Here is a 16,676-nt window from a genome sequence, read left to right on the forward strand (position 1 = left end):
TTGCCATGTTGTCAAGAGTGAACTAACTAACTAACTAAATTATGTCTTACAACAACTGAGTAAAACTTTAGATTTAATAATTAAAAATATAATTGGTACCCTTCAGTCATATAAATTATCTCCCTTCTGCAGAAATTCAGTTTCTGTGTCAGAGTCTTCTATCATGATCAGTGACCATGAACTTTAAGTTATATCAACAAACTTTTACTATAACAAAGAGCAAGCAAAGTATTTTAGCAGCCAAAACAAACAGCTGAAATGTAAACCATCTACTAGACACGATTCCAGTGGGTTATACTGGTGGTGAAACAGCTTAAACAGAGACCATTTTTTTCTACTTAGAGAAAAATGTTCTGTTTGTTGTTTAGGGTTGTTATAATACAAGTAGTTATTTACAATTTTTGTTACTTAATACCATTTGTCATCTTATGTTCTTTTTTAGATTAACTATTGATAATGTGGTGTAATCATTATTATTTTTTAAACAGGATGCCAATAAAGAAGTGTCTAAAGATAAAATTATATATATTAATATATATATAGGGCAGCACGGTGGCACGGTGGTTAGCACTGTTGCCGCACAGCAAGAAGGTCCTGAGTTCAATTCCACCATCAGGCCGGGGTCTTTCTGTGTGGAGTTTGCATGTTCTCCCCGTGTTTGCGTGGGTTCTCTCCGGGTACTCCGGCTTCCTCCCACCGTCCAAAGACATGCAACTTGTGGGGATAGGTTAATTGGATAATCCAAATTGCCACTAGGTGTGAATGTGCGAGTGAATGTGAGTGTGAATGGTTGTCTGTCCCTGTGTGTTGGCCCTGCGACAGACTGGCGACCTGTCCAGGGTGTACCCCGCCTCTCGCCCTATGACAGCTGGGATAGGCTCCAGCGCCCCCCGCGACCCCGAAAAGGATAAGCGGAAGCGAATGGATGGATGGATATATATATATATATATATATAATATAACACTTTTTAAGGAACTGAAGAAGTCACTTTGATCATGAGAAATCATTCTTTCCATAATTTGTAGCTATTATTTCTCTAACGTTGCTCTGCTTTTTTTTTTTTTTGCTTTCTTTTTTTAAAGAAGATACGTCCTCTATCAATAATCAGCCTTTGGTCTGTAGCACAAACATTCCTTCCAATTTAAAGACAAACAAATCCCCCCCCCCCCCCCCCCAATTAGAAAAACAAACAAAACAAAAACACATCTGGGAAACACTGCCACAACTAAAACTTGGATACGCAGCATTTATATATATTTTTAAAATATTTCCTTTACAGCTTGTCTTAATGACTTTTGTCTTATATACGTCTGCCTTCCCTTGGACTGTTCTGATTGGCTGTTGTTTAGGGAGGCTATTTGGTTGTGAGGTTATAAAAGAGGAAAAAAGAAATGGAGTTTTAACTGACTACACCTCCACTTCATTTCCCCAACGCCACATCAAAGAAAGGTAAGCCAACTGTTCTGTCTCTTATTCTGTTGCTCTACATATTCATTTAATGTTGTTTATGATTTGTCTGTCTGTGCGAGTGTGAAATAATTTTTTTTTATTTTCTAAATGTGTGTCGTCATTAGGAACAGTTGGAAGTGCTGTCATACTTTACAAGAATAATAAAAAGCAAATATGGAAAAGGAAAAATGACTGACTCAGTTATTACAAAAGTTCAGTTTTCATCAGCCCTGCGTGTTTGTCTCAATATACAAATAATAATGATAATATCAGATGTCTATGGTAACAGAATAACACAAACTAGTACTGCTGTTCATCATCCCAGCTAAATTGATTTTAAACACATTACTCGGTCAATGTTGTTTTCTTTCTTTCACTGTAGACAAAATGAACTTTGCTGTCTTGACTGCCATGGTCACTGTAGCCCTTGTCCATCTGGGCACTACGAACTCTTTACCTTGTCAAGGCACAAGCCTCCAAAGTAAATATGACGAATTTATCAGAAGACACATCCTTCAAGATGAATTTAACCGAAGTCTTCCAAGAGAGTGGGAGAAGTGAGTTAAAAATTAATAGTTCCCTCCTTGTAAGGAGCAAATTAATATAATATGGAGACAGCTAAAAAAAAAATAACGTGATGATGATGATTATTATTATTTTTGTTGTCATCAAGAGGATAACTGATTTGCGATTTAACTAGGTCACGTGAAGATGTTTAATGAGTAATGTGTAATGTATCTTGATTACTGTGAAATGGAATACTGATTTAACAGATATTTGAAAAAGAAAGACCTCTGGTGCAGAACTCCAGTGCAGTCCTTCATCGAGAGCAGAGATCGGGTGAATATCGATAGGATCTGCAGCCGAAATGGTCGACGTCTAATTAATGCCTTCCCAGATAACTTGTGTATCAGTAGTTCAAACATACTGGTACATGACATCCAGTTTGTAAATGGTTGTGAACTTAATGTGATATCACATCAAAAGCCTGTGATTGTAGCCTGCAATAATGTTGAAAACCGCTGCCGCCCTGTGCATTTTGAGAGATACCAACAGCAAATGCCAAGCAATATGCCCTGCATGTAGCCACAGTTTTGCACTATTTGATGTACTAATTAGTCAATCGGGCTTTTCAAGTATAATCTCAATCAAATAAATGAATAAATGTATCCTACAGAGCTTGCTGAATGGTGCAACTCTGAGTATCTGTCTTCCTGTTTATTAAATGTAACAGTGAGTTCCTGTTCAAATAATGTGAGTAAATGTTCAGAGTCATTATTGTCAGTCATTGTTTTCATTTTTAGAATGTTGGCTTTATTCTTTGTCAATTTGGTTAAATATTTCAACACAATTAACATAAAGAGTGAATCTTACGCATTTTTGTTGTAATTGGGAAGTCGTCATTACTGGGATTCAGTCTTGTTCTCCAAGTGCTGTGCTATAGCCAGTCTGGCTTCTATCTGGAATCCATTTTTAAGCACATGTAAAACAATTATAAAACAGTTGTCAGCTTTTCTTGTCTTTCAGCTGTTAATACCAACAAATATTTGGGGGGGGGGGGTTTGCAGAGCATGTCTGTAAGACCCAGTGACTATGAGTTATGCATACAGCGGCATAAATTTGCTTGTCTTGCTGCAGCTGCAGGAACACTGCATTTTCCTCTGTTATAAGCTGTGTTACATGCTTAAGTAAATTATAAAGGATGCTTTTCTATTTGTCTCTCTTTCTTTAACCTTTCAGTTTCACTTTTGAGGCACCAAACTTGTTTAGGACATGTCACACGTTGGGACAGCATGGCAGACCACTTAATAATTATGAACATCCTGTTAGTCTTTATTATACAGGAATGTGAACCATTGCTGTTACTTTAAATATCCATACACTTTCTTTTAAGTATCATCAGCTTTATTTCACATTGACCTCTGCTACACTGTAACCTACACTGTTCTTTACTTTAAATCCAACACAGCACAGCTATCTTTTGTTTAAGATAAATTTTTAAATTGGTTCTTTGTTGTAATATTAGCTGTTAGTGTGAATTGTATGAAGCCTCCCATAATCTTTAAATGATCTCCATAGTACTGAAAGTTACAAAGCGGGCACCAAAGATTTCATCTGTTTTTGGTATGTGTCCACCAGGGGTGGGGGAACGTTAGTTCTCAAAGGTCACTGTCCTCCAGGTTTTAGATGCATCTTTGATCCAACACAGTTGATTTTAAATGGCTGAATAATCTCCTCAACATGTCTTGAAGTTCTCCAGGTAATGAACTAATCATCTGATTCAGGTGTGCTGACCCAGGGTGAGATCCAAAACCTGCAGGACACCGGCCCATGAGGCCTGGAGTTCCCCACCCCTGGTGTAGACACTACACTGATTCATCCTTTGAATTAGGTACTTTTTTATGCCTATAATGGCAAATGGACAAAATATAACTTTTTTTTTTTTTAAAATAACTTTTTAAGGACCCGAAAAAGTCAGTTTGATCATGAGAAATCATTCTATCTATAATCTGTAGCTATTATTTCTCTACCGTCGCTCTGTTGTTTTTGTTTTGTTTTTTTTTCCAAAGAAGATACATCATCTATCAATAATCAGCTTATGGTCTGTAGCACAACCATTCCTTCCAATTTAACAACAAACGAACACCCCTCCCCACCCCCCCAAAGAAACAAACAAACAAACAAACAAAAGACAAAGAAACAAAACAAAAACATCTGGGAAACACTGTCACTGTCACGGCTGCCGAGGCGAGCCGTGTGGAGTTGGATGAAGGACCCAAGATGCAGGCAGTGGATGAAATGCTGGTGAGGTTTATTTACAAAGGTGTAGTGGCAAACAAGCAGTGGGGTATAACAAATAACTGAAAACACCTAAACTGGGAGAACTAAAATAACAGACCTGGGAGCATACGACAAAGGGATGAGACGCAGAGAGGCAGACGACGAGCAGGACACGGAGTAACACAGACGAACCGGCAACAGGCAGGAGAACACACTTAAATACACACACCAGTAATCAGGGGATGAGAGACAGGAGGGCAACACAGCTGGGAGGAATCGGAGCTGACGGGACAGGGGAAATGTAAAGTGAACACACTCACATCAGACAGAGACCTTCACAATAAAGCAGGAAACTCAAACACGGGGAACCAAACAAGACACAGAACTAAACAGACAGCTTCACAAACAGATGGGTTGACACCATAGACAGACAGAGACACAGACGCAGACTCAAAGGCAGACCGAATATAACACATAGAACTCAAACAATAATAATCATCATCATCATAATAATAAACTAGAAAATGATAATAAACTAAAAGCGCTGGGTCACCGACCCAGGACCATGACAGCCACAACTAAAACTTGGATGAGCAGCATTTATATACATATTTTTAAATATTTCCTTTAAAGCTAGTCTTAATGTCTTTTGTCTTATATACGTCTGCCTTCCCTTGGACTGTTCTGATTGGCTGTCGTTTAGGGAATGTGGTGGCAGATTTCTTTTGTCATGTATTAATCACATATTTAATCATATCACATTAGTTAAAGTAATATCACTTTCTCACTTTACCATAGTAAGAGCGCTCCTGAGACCAGTTTACATGCATGTGGAAAGTTAAGACAGTGAGGCCATTGTAATGGGAGACACAGATAGTGGGACTCCTTCTGCTTATCAGGGATGTAAATCCTTAGGTGACGGCTAAGCAGAAAACAAGGTCATAATTCTCTCTGTGAGGGAGAAGGTATAGCCCCCGTGTGAGAGGGGCCAACATGTGAGTTTGTGCTATGTTCTTTGTCTGTGTGTCTGTATATAAGATGTAAGGGCGGTAGCCACAATTTAGAGATGGTCCTGGTGTTTCACTGGGATGCTCTCTCCACATTGCAGTGTTTATTAAACCCACTTCAAATTAAGCTCACTGGCTGTGTTGCAGGTTATTGTTAAATTTTCCACAACAATTTGGCGTTGTCGAGCAGGGTTCCTCCGGTGAGTTTCGCTGAATCATGAGCACGCTGTGACTGGCCATCCTGAGGTAAAATTGCCTCAGTCCCACCGTTGTTTTCAAAAAGGGGGAACTGCGGGGTGTGTTTCGGCGACTCACACATTCAGGAATTTTTAAGAGAACCAAGAGATGGACTGCAAAGGATTTGCAATGGTGAGCTGCTTTGATTTGGGCAGGATTTTTAACCAGACCGACGGGAAAAGTCTCGGTTCCTTATTATTGCAACAAGTAGATGCAGGGTCCTAGAAACTCAACGAATTTGGATATCCTAATCTGAGAAATTGCACCTTGTTGCGGTAGTAAGTGCAGGATCTTAGAAGTTCAATAATTTGGGCGTTCTAGTGTACGGTATTTTAGCACTTTTGCACCAGTGAAAAAAGGCAGAAAGGCTGAACAGCGGACACGCTTGTTCGTACAAAGGATGCTGAACTCAGCAAAACGGTTACTGGAGCTGTGGGAGGCATTCCTCTACGTGGTCTGGTTGAAAACTCCAAGTGTGTGGAAGATGGTTGTGTGATAGAAAGAGATGTTGACATGGATAAGAGCTTTTTGTTTGTAGTTTTTTTGTTTTGTTTAGTTTTGTTTTTTGTTTTGGATGGGCCACTGGGAGGGAAACCTCAGGAATACAACATCTGATTTCAGGACTGTTGTGGGAAGGACTCTGTCCTTAGTTTATGGTGTTTAACACTTTTGCACCAGAAGGAAAAGGCCGGACAGTGAACGCGCTTGTCCACAAAGCTGAACCCAGCAGTACAGCCAGTGAGGCCGTGGGAGGCATCCCTCCAGGTGGTCCAGGCAAATCCAGGTTTTGATTGTATGATTTTTTTTTATTTATTTGTTTATTTTCTTTCAGAAATGTGGGAAAGAATACATGCAGAATGAAGTGTGTAGAAACTGAGGAATGCAGTGAAGAGAAGTGTGGGTGATTAGACATGCCGTGGGTGTGTGTATAACAGAGAGTGATGTGTTAAAATGTGGATAGAAAATAAGAGAGGGAAAGTGATAATAAGTAGTGATGAAAATGATATTAAATAAATGTTTTAGTGTGTTTGTACAGGTGGCTACAGAACTGGATCAATGTCCTCCACAAGCACAGCGGCCGGAGCAAAATGATAGCTTAACATAATTGGAACCGCATCCAGCCGTGTTTTGGCTGAATATTACACAGCTTCACTCCATTTACATCTTAACCTGAAGAACAAGCTTCGAGCACAATCAATCTCTTCCTGAAGACCAAATGCAGTTCGAGAGCAACAGCGTCAACATCAAGAGTCAACAAGGTGAACAGACAGCAACACTGCCCTAAACCCTAAACCCTGCTAGGCTACACCCTAAAGGGTTCAGCATCATGTATAAATACCATGGAAGCATGCGCTCCTGATCACAAGCTGGGAGGTTCACCTGCGACATCATTGTGTGTGAATGGGCTTGAGAAGACTGTGAGTTTCACATTTGCCATACTGGGAGTTGAAATGGCAAAGGAAGAGACTGGAAAGAGTGAAAGTGAAAGACAAAAGGCAAAGAAGAACGGCCCACTGGACTCTGACATCCCACAACTGTGAACCGCAGGAGAGAGACAGAAGCTGTGAGTAGTGGGGAGAAGAGAGCATGGAGGAAAAATGAAGGCTGTTGTTGTTAATGTGAGAACACATGAGAATTGGGTTGGAAAACTGTGGCGGGCCGTGTTGTGGAGGTTTGAGAAAGAGTCCGTAGGATCGCAACAAAGGTAAAAATAAAACACACACAAACACACATAAACAGAGAAACGCGAAGGAAAGGCAGCTTTAAAAATGTGTGAGGTGACTCTCAGAGTGCTGAACAGGTTGTTCACAACATTCACGCGTATGTGTGAGATATGCAGTGTGAGTGAAACTGTGGGATAAAAGCTATAATAATTCAGGACGAGTCCCAACAGGTGAGAGAAGAGCGGCTGCAGGATGACTCCACACTTCAGTCAGTGGAACAAAGAGTCTGGTGCTTCGAGTGGGAGGAAACCTGCTGAGTGAGGACCAGCTTTTACAACGGTTAAAGTTTTGAGATCTTTTTATGGGAGGGAAAAAACTGTTTAAGCTGAAACTGTCGGGGCTAGCGGGTTGGACTCAAGCGCAGGCAGCGGGTTGCGTTCAGTCTTTTCATTTTATTAAACACCAGGTGCTATTTACAAAAGTGAGGGATTGGGGAAGGGCTTCCACAGGTCCAAACACACGGGGTCTCAGCCGCTCCTCACACTCTGCTCTTGCTCGCAGCTCACTCACGCTCAATTCCCCAGATTGCGAGGAAACAGGAGAGTGGTGATAAGCTACAGGTGATTGAATAGTGGCAGGTGCGCATGCCAGGAGCCCAAAGAGAGCTCCGCCCCGGCCGACTGCTGCAGGAGCAGGAGGAAGGGAAAATGAAAACAAAACAAAAACATATGTAGCCTAGCAGGGCTGGCCGGGAAAACACAGGGACCATGACAGAAACTGGTTTCTGTAACAGGGCTAGTTGTAAACAATGATCTGTTACACCCAGATTTGGCAGTTGTGCAGTTGAAGCTAAAGGGAAGAAATGCTTTACCACATTTTCTAGTCTTTGGCGATGCTTCATCCTCTGGTTTGCATTTGTGTGGGAGCCCTGTCAAAAACCTGTCAATTATGCTAGCAGTCTAATCGTTCTTTATTATTATCTTTATTACCCCCCCCCTAAGTGTCCTCTTTTTAAAAAAAACAAAATATGGTCACCCTACTACTGGTCCAATTTTATTAGCCGGATGGAAGTCCAGTCTGACCACACTGGCAGGGACCTCATTAGGTCAGTATTCCACCAGAGCACATGGAAAAAGTGGATGGTGCTGTCACTTGGTGTTGGCTCTCTCTGTGGTACAGTATCACTTCCTGTTCCTGTTCTAACACACAGTGGTGTTTTTGCTGATCTGTGTAGCAAATTTCATTGAAAACCTATTGATAACTTCTTGTTTCCTCTTGTGATCTTTGTTAGTACCCTCAAGTTTTAATAAAGCTCAACTTGTTAATTAGACACACCCTTAACACACGCTGCAGTACTAACAAGGATTTCATCAGATAAAACATGATTCATACAAACTGACTTCTGTGGATGATCAGTAAGAAAGTCTCGGATCCAGTTAATAATTAATTACTGCAATAAAATGTATGTCCTCATTGTTTTAAAGTCAAATCAATGAATAAAATTCTTGCCTGAGCATCTGTAGCTGTATTAACTGAAAGCAGCGTTGCTCCTTTGTGGCTTTCAAGCAAATTTGTGACAGTGAAGAAGAGTTGCAGTCCTACACGCCTCTTTGCAGCTTGTGTCTGTCGAACCCGGAGGCTAGTATGTGTAGATGGACCCAAAATGCATTTTTATAACGTTTACACAGATTGTGAAGGCATTTAAAAACAAACATAAGAAATTTAAAAGCCAGTGAGGCCAGCACAGGAGCTGGTGAGCACCCTGAATGGTTGTGAGTGAGGTTGGCAGGACCTGTAACATACAGCATGCTCTAATGCACAGGTGTCGAACTCCAGGCCTCGAGGGCCGGTGTCCTGCAGGTTTTAGATGTGTCCTTAATCCAACACAGCTGATTTAAAGGGCTAAATGACCTCCTCAACATGTCTTGCAGAGGCCTGGTAATGAACTCAGGTGTGATGACCCAGGGTGAGATCTAAAACCTGCAGGACACCGGCCCTCGAGGCCCGGAGTTCGACACCCCTGCTCTAATGGTTCTAATTAGTGATGGGCAGATGAAGCCCCATGAAGCACTGAAGCTTTTCATCCAATTGGTTCACCCCAACGCGAAGCTTCATGAAGCTTCATTTGCTCTAGCAGGACACCTACTGGACGTAAAAATAATAGCTGGCATGAATTTGAAGAGTGTGGCCTTTTGCACACAGCCTGTAAATGTCAACAACAAAAGGAGTGTGTAAAACATGTATATTGTAGTGATGGCAGTATACTGTGTATATTTATAGTGGCAGTATGGGAAATGATCGTTTGGAAATGCTTAAAATGGAAATGATCATTTACTGTGAGGTGAGGTGTGGTTGGGGTGTGGACAGTGGTTGTGCTTTTGTAACGTTGAGGTATGGACAGCTACACACTGAGGCTTTGAGCCTCAGTCCTGCCTGTTCACATTTTATTCTGTAAAAACTAAATTTTCACTGCTTTTATGACCTTTTAGTGGGGAGAACATAGCTAGAATTTAATGATTTAACAAATCTTTTGAATCCTTTGTCCTCCACAATGCTAAGAGCATGGGTGAAGTGTTTCACCAAATATGTGTGTGTGTTCTTTTTCCTTAACACATTATACCTGTGCTGGGTGAATCTGGTCAGAAGTGTGTTGCCTGTCTCACCAACATATTGGATGCCACATTCGCTGCAAGTAATCACATAAATACAGTTCCTGGAGCGTGGAGTACCGTTACATTGTGAGTGGAATACATTTCCATTTGAGAAGCTGCGCAACCATGTTTGGTGCTTAAAAAATTGTCCCTGGTCTCTGAGTTTGGGCTCAGAGAGAGGTGAAAGTTTTGCCTTAATGAGGAAATCCCTCAGGTTTTTATTCCTCCTAAAGGCAGCTATCACCTTATAATCACCCAGTAATTGGGTTTTCTGGACAAGATCTTGAAAGTTGTTCTTAATCACTCTGATTAGTTTGCACGTTGATGGGGCATATGTCAAAATAACTGGTAGAATGGGGGTTAAATCAATGGGTTTAGTCTGTAGGAATGATTTAAAGCATTTCCTAAGGAAAGAGCAACAGTACCCTCTAGTGGCGAGAGCAGCAAATAGAATTTTGGTCGCTGCTCTGAAATCAATCCGCTGGGTGCAAATTCTGTGAAACCGCAATAATTGGGACTTAATTAGACCAGCAAAGGTATGTTTCGGGTGGAAGCTTGTTTTAAACAACAATGCATGTGTGTCCGTAGGTTTGAAAAATACTTTGATGTCCAATTTGTGGGTCTGTGAAAAATTTGGGCCTTTAAAAGTGGTTGTGTCCAAGAAGTCAATTGTGGAGTTGCTAATTGTGGATTTAAGTTTAATTGAGTCATTGTGATCATTCAGGGTGCTTAGAAACGTTTCAAAATCTTGTTCAGAATGAGGCCATACTCCCCAAATGTCGTCAAGAAACCTGTAGTAATACAGTGGTTTTTTAATACATTTTGCCAGGGCTGCAGTTTCCCATTCAGCCATGAATATGTTGGCATATGCTGGGGCAAATTTCTTGCCCATGGCTGTCCCTTTTATTTGTAAAAAGAAGTCCCCGTTGAACTCAAAGTCATTTCTCGTGAGATTGATTTCCAATAATTGTAATAATTCTTTTTCTGGCCTTTTCTTTTCTGGATATTTATGGAAAATATTCCTAATGGAGTTCATTCCCTCCTTAATGTCAATATTGGTGTAAAGGCTGTCAATGTCAATCGAGAAGAGAAATGAGTCTGGGGGTACCTCTGCCTGTTTCACCTTCTCCACAAAGTCATATGTATCTTTAATATAACTGTCATGCTTTGTGGACAAGGGATTTAGGAAAAAGTCCAGGTATTCTGCTGTGTGGTATGTTTCACTTTCACAGTCAGATACGATGGGACGCCCGGGGGGCACCTGGAATGGTACAGACCACTTTGCCGGGTCTTTGTGGATTTTGGGTAGCAAATAAAACAGCCTTCCTCTTGGCTCATAGTTTTTTTGTTTCATATTAATGAATTTCTTTTGATAAAGATTATTAATTATTTTCTCCACAATAGGCAGTGTGTCCAAATAGATGGGTTTCTTCAATTTTGAGTAGTATGTTGTATCATTTAGTTGTCTGTAGCCCTCCTGTAAATATTGATCTCTGTCCAGGATGACCACAGCACTTCCTTTGTCTGCCGGTTTTATAATTATTTGTTTGTTTTCGCTTAGTTCTTTTAGAGCTTTGGTTTCTTCTCCCTTTAAGTTAGGTTTGATGCGGTCAATATGGAAATGATTATCAAAATATTCATAATCAGCTTTCACCAAGGTGGACACCTCATGTGGAAGCTGGCCCAAGGGAGGAGACCAATCAGATTTGGGAGTGAAGGGTTGGGGTTCTGTATCAGACTTATCCCCATAATGTATAGCCAATTTGACCCTTCTGTGGTATTGTTGAATGTCGTATCTACATTGTAATAGGAAATTTTTATTGTGACCTTTTGTGGGAATAAAATTAAGGCCCCTACTTAAAAGGGTCCGCTGAGCAGTGGAAGGCTGAAAGTGTTTAGATAAATTAATGACACTGTTGCAATTGTCACAACTTACCCCCTCCCTGTTGGCTGGGTTCATGGGGACACCACATTTACATAGTTACTCCAATGCTCCAACATACACTTCGCTGTCTTATCAGTCCAGTGGATATTGTCCTTTTCTGTGTGGAACATTGAAGCAGGAAGAGTAGGTATGTGTTCGTCCAGACCTGCAATAAAAGTGTTCAAGTGCAGCAGTGTTTCCTGCTCATTCCGGGGCAGAGCTGAGGAGAAGTTAATAGCTGGAATGTAGATGTCAGCCTCATGAAATCTTTCCTGGGCTGTCTGCAGTGCCTTTTTCAGCTCTGTGACCGGTGTGTCTTTGTCTCTTTGTGACCTATTGTTTAGGCCAAAAGATAACACCAGTGTTTCCAAATCTTCGTCGCAGGTCGCTTTTTCCAAAAGGGCTTGTGTGTGGCACCATTTCGCCCCGGGAAAACTGTCAATTTGTATTCCTGGTGCTGAAAAGGATGGGAGTATGCTCACATTCGAGTCACCCATGATGAGTGATGTTTCTCTGATGTGAAGACTCCAGTCTTGCAGTTTCTTCTGCGTGTTCGGGTGTCTCGTTGGAGGGTGCGTTTGCTGAATAGGTGAACCTGGTGAAGAGGGAGGAGACAAGGAGGATTCCTCAATTCTCCTCGTTTGGAGGCGGGTCTGCACGCAGGATTTCAGTCTATCCTGAGTGGTGCGTGGCAGGCTGGAGTGTGAAGCTGTCGGGGGTTTGGGCGCTGTTCTTCTACCTCCCTTGGATTTGGTGGGGGTGAATTCCCCCTGTGTGAGGTCCATTACCTCGATCTCCATGTCCTCCGAAGGCTGTGGAGGCTGAGTGGGTGGAGGTGACTTCTCCCCAGTGGAGGTCACGTGGAGAGCGTCGAGGACCCTTCTCACTCTCTGGTCTTTAGGTGACGTTGGTTCGGGTTCTGGTTCAGGAGAATCTTCCTGAGGGGTGGTGGTGGGCCTCAGGTCACCGTCCTCCTCCACCAGCCTCTCTATGAGGGGTGACCAGTCACCTCTGATGGGGTCCGTCATGGTCGTCGCTGTCACCACGGTTACAGCGCTCGCTGCAGGTGGAGCATGGATCTGCGCAGCAACTTTAATGGCCCGGCTGGTGCTGGGCTGTGGTGCGGCAGGTCGCGTGTGGGAAGGAGCTGGCTGCAACACCTCCACCGGAGGTTCGACAGGGTCGAGCTGTATCAGGTCCTCACTCGCCTCTGGTTGTCGTCTCGGCTCGCCGGCTGTATGGCCCCGCCCTGCCGATCTGGTGTCTGCCAGTCTCGCCACGATGACTGCCTCGGTCTGTTCTAACGACTCAGGCTGGAGGCGGCGGCCCAGGTTACGTTTGGCCTAGGATGTCGCCACTTCAAAGGGTCCTCTCCAGTCCTGCTTGGGGAACTCAAAAAGGCTTTTTAACTCCTTCTCCATGGCCTCAGAATAATGTTCCCGGAGGATTGAAACCGTAGTGTGCGCCCAGTTATCAGCATTCTCCTCAATAAGGGTCTGTGTCCGTTTACTGGGGACAGCTGGCTTAATAACAGTCATCAAGTTCTGGGCTATTTTGTTCAAAGAGGGCGGATATGCGTCTCTTGAGACATTTTTAAGGTGGTGGACTGATTTAATGAGTCTATGAATAATCCGGACTTTGTTAGAAAAATCCGGGTCATCAGACGGTATTTTGTTTTTGGGAGGCTCAGATCGTTCGGATCTGGCGTGTTTTACATACCGTCTGTCCTGGGCTGGACTCCGTTCAAACCGCCGCTCTCGTTCAGTCCGATCTCGGTGACGGACAGCATAGCGGTCCGCAGCCGGCCGTTCTCTCCCCCGGTTCCGTTGCCATGTGTGAGGGATTTCTCTCTCATCCTCACGGTGGTCACGTCCTCTGACCACTGATGCGTAGGTCCGGCGTCCATTGCGGGATGGGTAGCTGGTCCGTCGGGGTGATCTCCGCTCTCTCACCCGATTCCGTTGCCATGTGTGGGGGATTTCTCTCTCATCACGGTGGTCACGTCCTCCGATCACCGATGCGTAGGTCCGGCATCCGTTGCGGGACGGGTAGCTAGTCCGTCGGGGTGATCTCCGCTCTCTCACCCGATTCCGTTGCCATGTGTGGGGGATTTCTCTCTCATCACGGTGGTCACGTCCTCCGATCACCGATGCGTAGGTCCGGCGTCCGTTGCGGGACGGGTAGCTAGTCCGTCGGGGTGATCTCCGCTCTCTCACCCGGTTCCGTTGCCATGTGTGAGAGATTTCTCTCTCATCCTCACGGTGGTCACGTCCTCTGACCACCGATGCGTAGGTCCGGCGTCTATTGCGGGACGGGTAGCTGGTCCGTCGGGGTGATCTCCGGCCGCTCGTGAAGTCGCGGCCTCCTCTCCGGTCGCTCGTGAAGTCGCGGCCTCCTCTCCGGTCTTTACGTCGTCCGACGACGGTCCACTGATCCTCTGCTGCAAACGTGGGCATGTTTGCGGTCTCACTCGTGGCTTTAACTTAACTAACTGGTCACTGGTGACTGTGCTAGTAATGTTAAGCAGCTGTGCGCAAACTGAAGACACTCACGTTTAGCTTGGTATAATAACTAAGATGACCTGAAACAGGTGCAGTTAACCATGGCTCTCCAACAGTTTGTGCTGCTTCACTGTGGTGATCATTTTCTTCTGCAAAGGTGAGAAAATGGTTTGATTGGTTGTTTTCTTTCTTTAAAGCAAAGACATGTCACTTGAAGATGAACTTGTAGGATAATGTTTAAAGGTTTTCTGTCAAAATTATCAACATCATCAATGACAGAGTTGGATTTTGTCTCAGCAAAGATGCAGATTTTCTTAAAAGCTGCTTTAAATATAGAAACTAAACCTAAAGATCTACAATCCTCTCCCCCTTAAAAGTGTTGTGTTTAGCATGATAGGTTCTTCGAGTTGGAAAAAACAATCAGTGCTTACTTTCACAGGTTTAACAGGTTTATCTGTGTTTTTTCATTTTCAGGTTGTCACTCACAGCAGCCCAGTAAGCATCCAAAGACATTTGAACCTTGTCTTCCTTCTGTAAGCTGTACAGTAATGAGCACATATAAAACTCTGATGTCCACATTTGTTTCAGACTCTGTTTTCTCTGTAAACTGTGATTTTGTTCTGTAAAATCGTCCAGTTTTCTGAGACAGAGGAGGAACATCTGTGGATCACATGTAAACCACAGTCTAATGTTAAAATAACATCTACATGAATGTCACTGCTCAGGATCTCCCAGCAGAGTGTTGATTAGTTTTATCTATCTGAGTGGTTTTAATGTGCTGGCTGATCTGTTTAGCTGTGCTCTCTCTTCTTTGTCAGCATGTGGCAGCAGTGCTGTGAACAGCAGCAGCATCACAGGAGTTTGTGATGCTGCACCAGGAAGTTGGCCCTGGTTCACTGCTGTAGACACTTTTTCTGCAGGGTCTCTGATCACCGACCAGTGGGTGCTGACAGCTGCATCCTCTGTATCAGAGTGAGTCACTGCTGCAAGTTTATACTTTGTTGAGGCGTAATATGATGATGAAGGTGAAGTGTAATATTTATGTGCACTAGAGATATTTTTAAATATTTCCTCACTTATTTTAACATTTAAAAACAACAAGCTGTTGCACAAATTGCTGAACTGCAAAGTACAGAGTTTTCTGCACAACAATCAAACCAGATATCACAGTAATTTAATTTCATCCAAGAGTATAAAGTCATCGTTCTTTGGGGGCATTGATTTGTCAAAGATTTGCTGTCACATGAAAATATTGACCTTATTCTGTCCATTCATGTCAGAAGATGGTTAGCTTAGCATAAAGACTTTAAACGGGGAACCTGCTGCTAATAAATACAACTACGCACCTCTGTAAGGCTCATTAATGAACACATGATGGGAAAGACTAGGGGTGGGTTTTTATAATCGATTCATCGATTAAAATCGATTCTGGCTTGGATAACGTAAAATCGATTCATTAAAATCCAGAATCGATTTTTTTAATATAAATTTATTTTGCCCGAAATGCCAGAATCTCTGGTGACATCTCACAAAATTTCAAGAACCACCAAACAGTTAAGACATTAAATGAGAGCAGGTACAGGGATTCTGCACATAGACTTAAACACACAGCGCGACCTGCGGATCAGAATCAGTTAGATGTCGCCTTTCTCACGGTCGGGGCTGAAAGCCGACAGCTCGCTGATTCTGATCTGTCGGCGGGTCCGCGCTTTGTGTTCACGCCCTTTATGCGCTGATTCTAAAGCTGTTAGTTTGATGTCTCTCCAAACAATATTGACCGAACCAAGAGCAAAAGAAGATCCAAACGCTTCACATAAACATCGTCATGAATTCACTCTGACTTTTACTGTTTTGCTTCGACCATGATGCACAGCTCTCTCTCTCTCCCTCTCTCTTACTCTCTCTCTCTCTCTGAACTTCAAGAACAGTTTCCCTTTCTTCATTATTCGCTTGCTTGTTACGCACAAGTCTACTGTTGCTTACAGTGCTGTCGGCCACTGTTTTTTTTCCCTTTTACATTCTTCCGAAAAGAAAACCTCATTTCTGCTGTTCAATACTGAACAATTTTTTTTTTTTTTGCCTGTCCCGTTTGGCTCTTTTGCCATCAGAATTGTTGTCTAAAGGCAAAGAAAGATGCCCAACGGATTTACTTTACCAAATTGACCATCCCAGCCTTGCCATAATGGTCCATTTGATTCACCTTTTGTTTATTTTATTTTCACTTGCTGAATACGGGACAGACTTGACTGGAGGAAAGAAGGGGAGAAAGAAAGAGGGAAAGAGAAACAGCTGAGAAGAGGGACGGGGGAGAAGGGCAAAAAACAAAAACCAACAGAATGGGCAGGAAAAAAAATGCATATATCGATCACCTGTTGAGAAAGAAAAAAAGAAAACAAGCAGAAGAGAACAAGAGTAATAGAATAAACAACATCACAATGATATATGGGAATATGACAGTAAC

The 16,676-nt window shown here is 42.8% G+C and overlaps 2 long non-coding RNA genes across 3 annotated transcripts; both read left to right on the plus strand.

Moving 5' to 3' along the window:
• The first annotated feature begins 1,268 nt into the window (after positions 1–1,268).
• LOC113012950 (uncharacterized) lies at positions 1,269–3,163 on the plus strand. 2 transcript variants are annotated; one of them, XR_003270778.2, is made up of 3 exons: positions 1,269–1,450; positions 1,833–2,007; positions 2,224–3,163. It is a non-coding gene; the product is annotated as an uncharacterized LOC113012950 (long non-coding RNA). The 2 variants fall into 2 exon arrangements; XR_013906150.1 differs by lacking the exon at positions 1,269–1,450 and adding an exon at positions 1,519–1,732.
• An 11,122-nt stretch (positions 3,164–14,285) lies between these two features.
• LOC145425463 (uncharacterized) lies at positions 14,286–15,395 on the plus strand. The gene is made up of 3 exons (XR_013906153.1): positions 14,286–14,372; positions 14,690–14,748; positions 15,034–15,395. It is a non-coding gene; the product is annotated as an uncharacterized LOC145425463 (long non-coding RNA).
• Positions 15,396–16,676: the final 1,281 nt, after the last annotated feature.

This window comes from Astatotilapia calliptera, chromosome 3, assembly GCF_964374335.1.
Source record: "Astatotilapia calliptera chromosome 3, fAstCal68.1, whole genome shotgun sequence".
Classification (NCBI taxonomy): Eukaryota; Metazoa; Chordata; class Actinopteri; order Cichliformes; family Cichlidae; genus Astatotilapia; species Astatotilapia calliptera.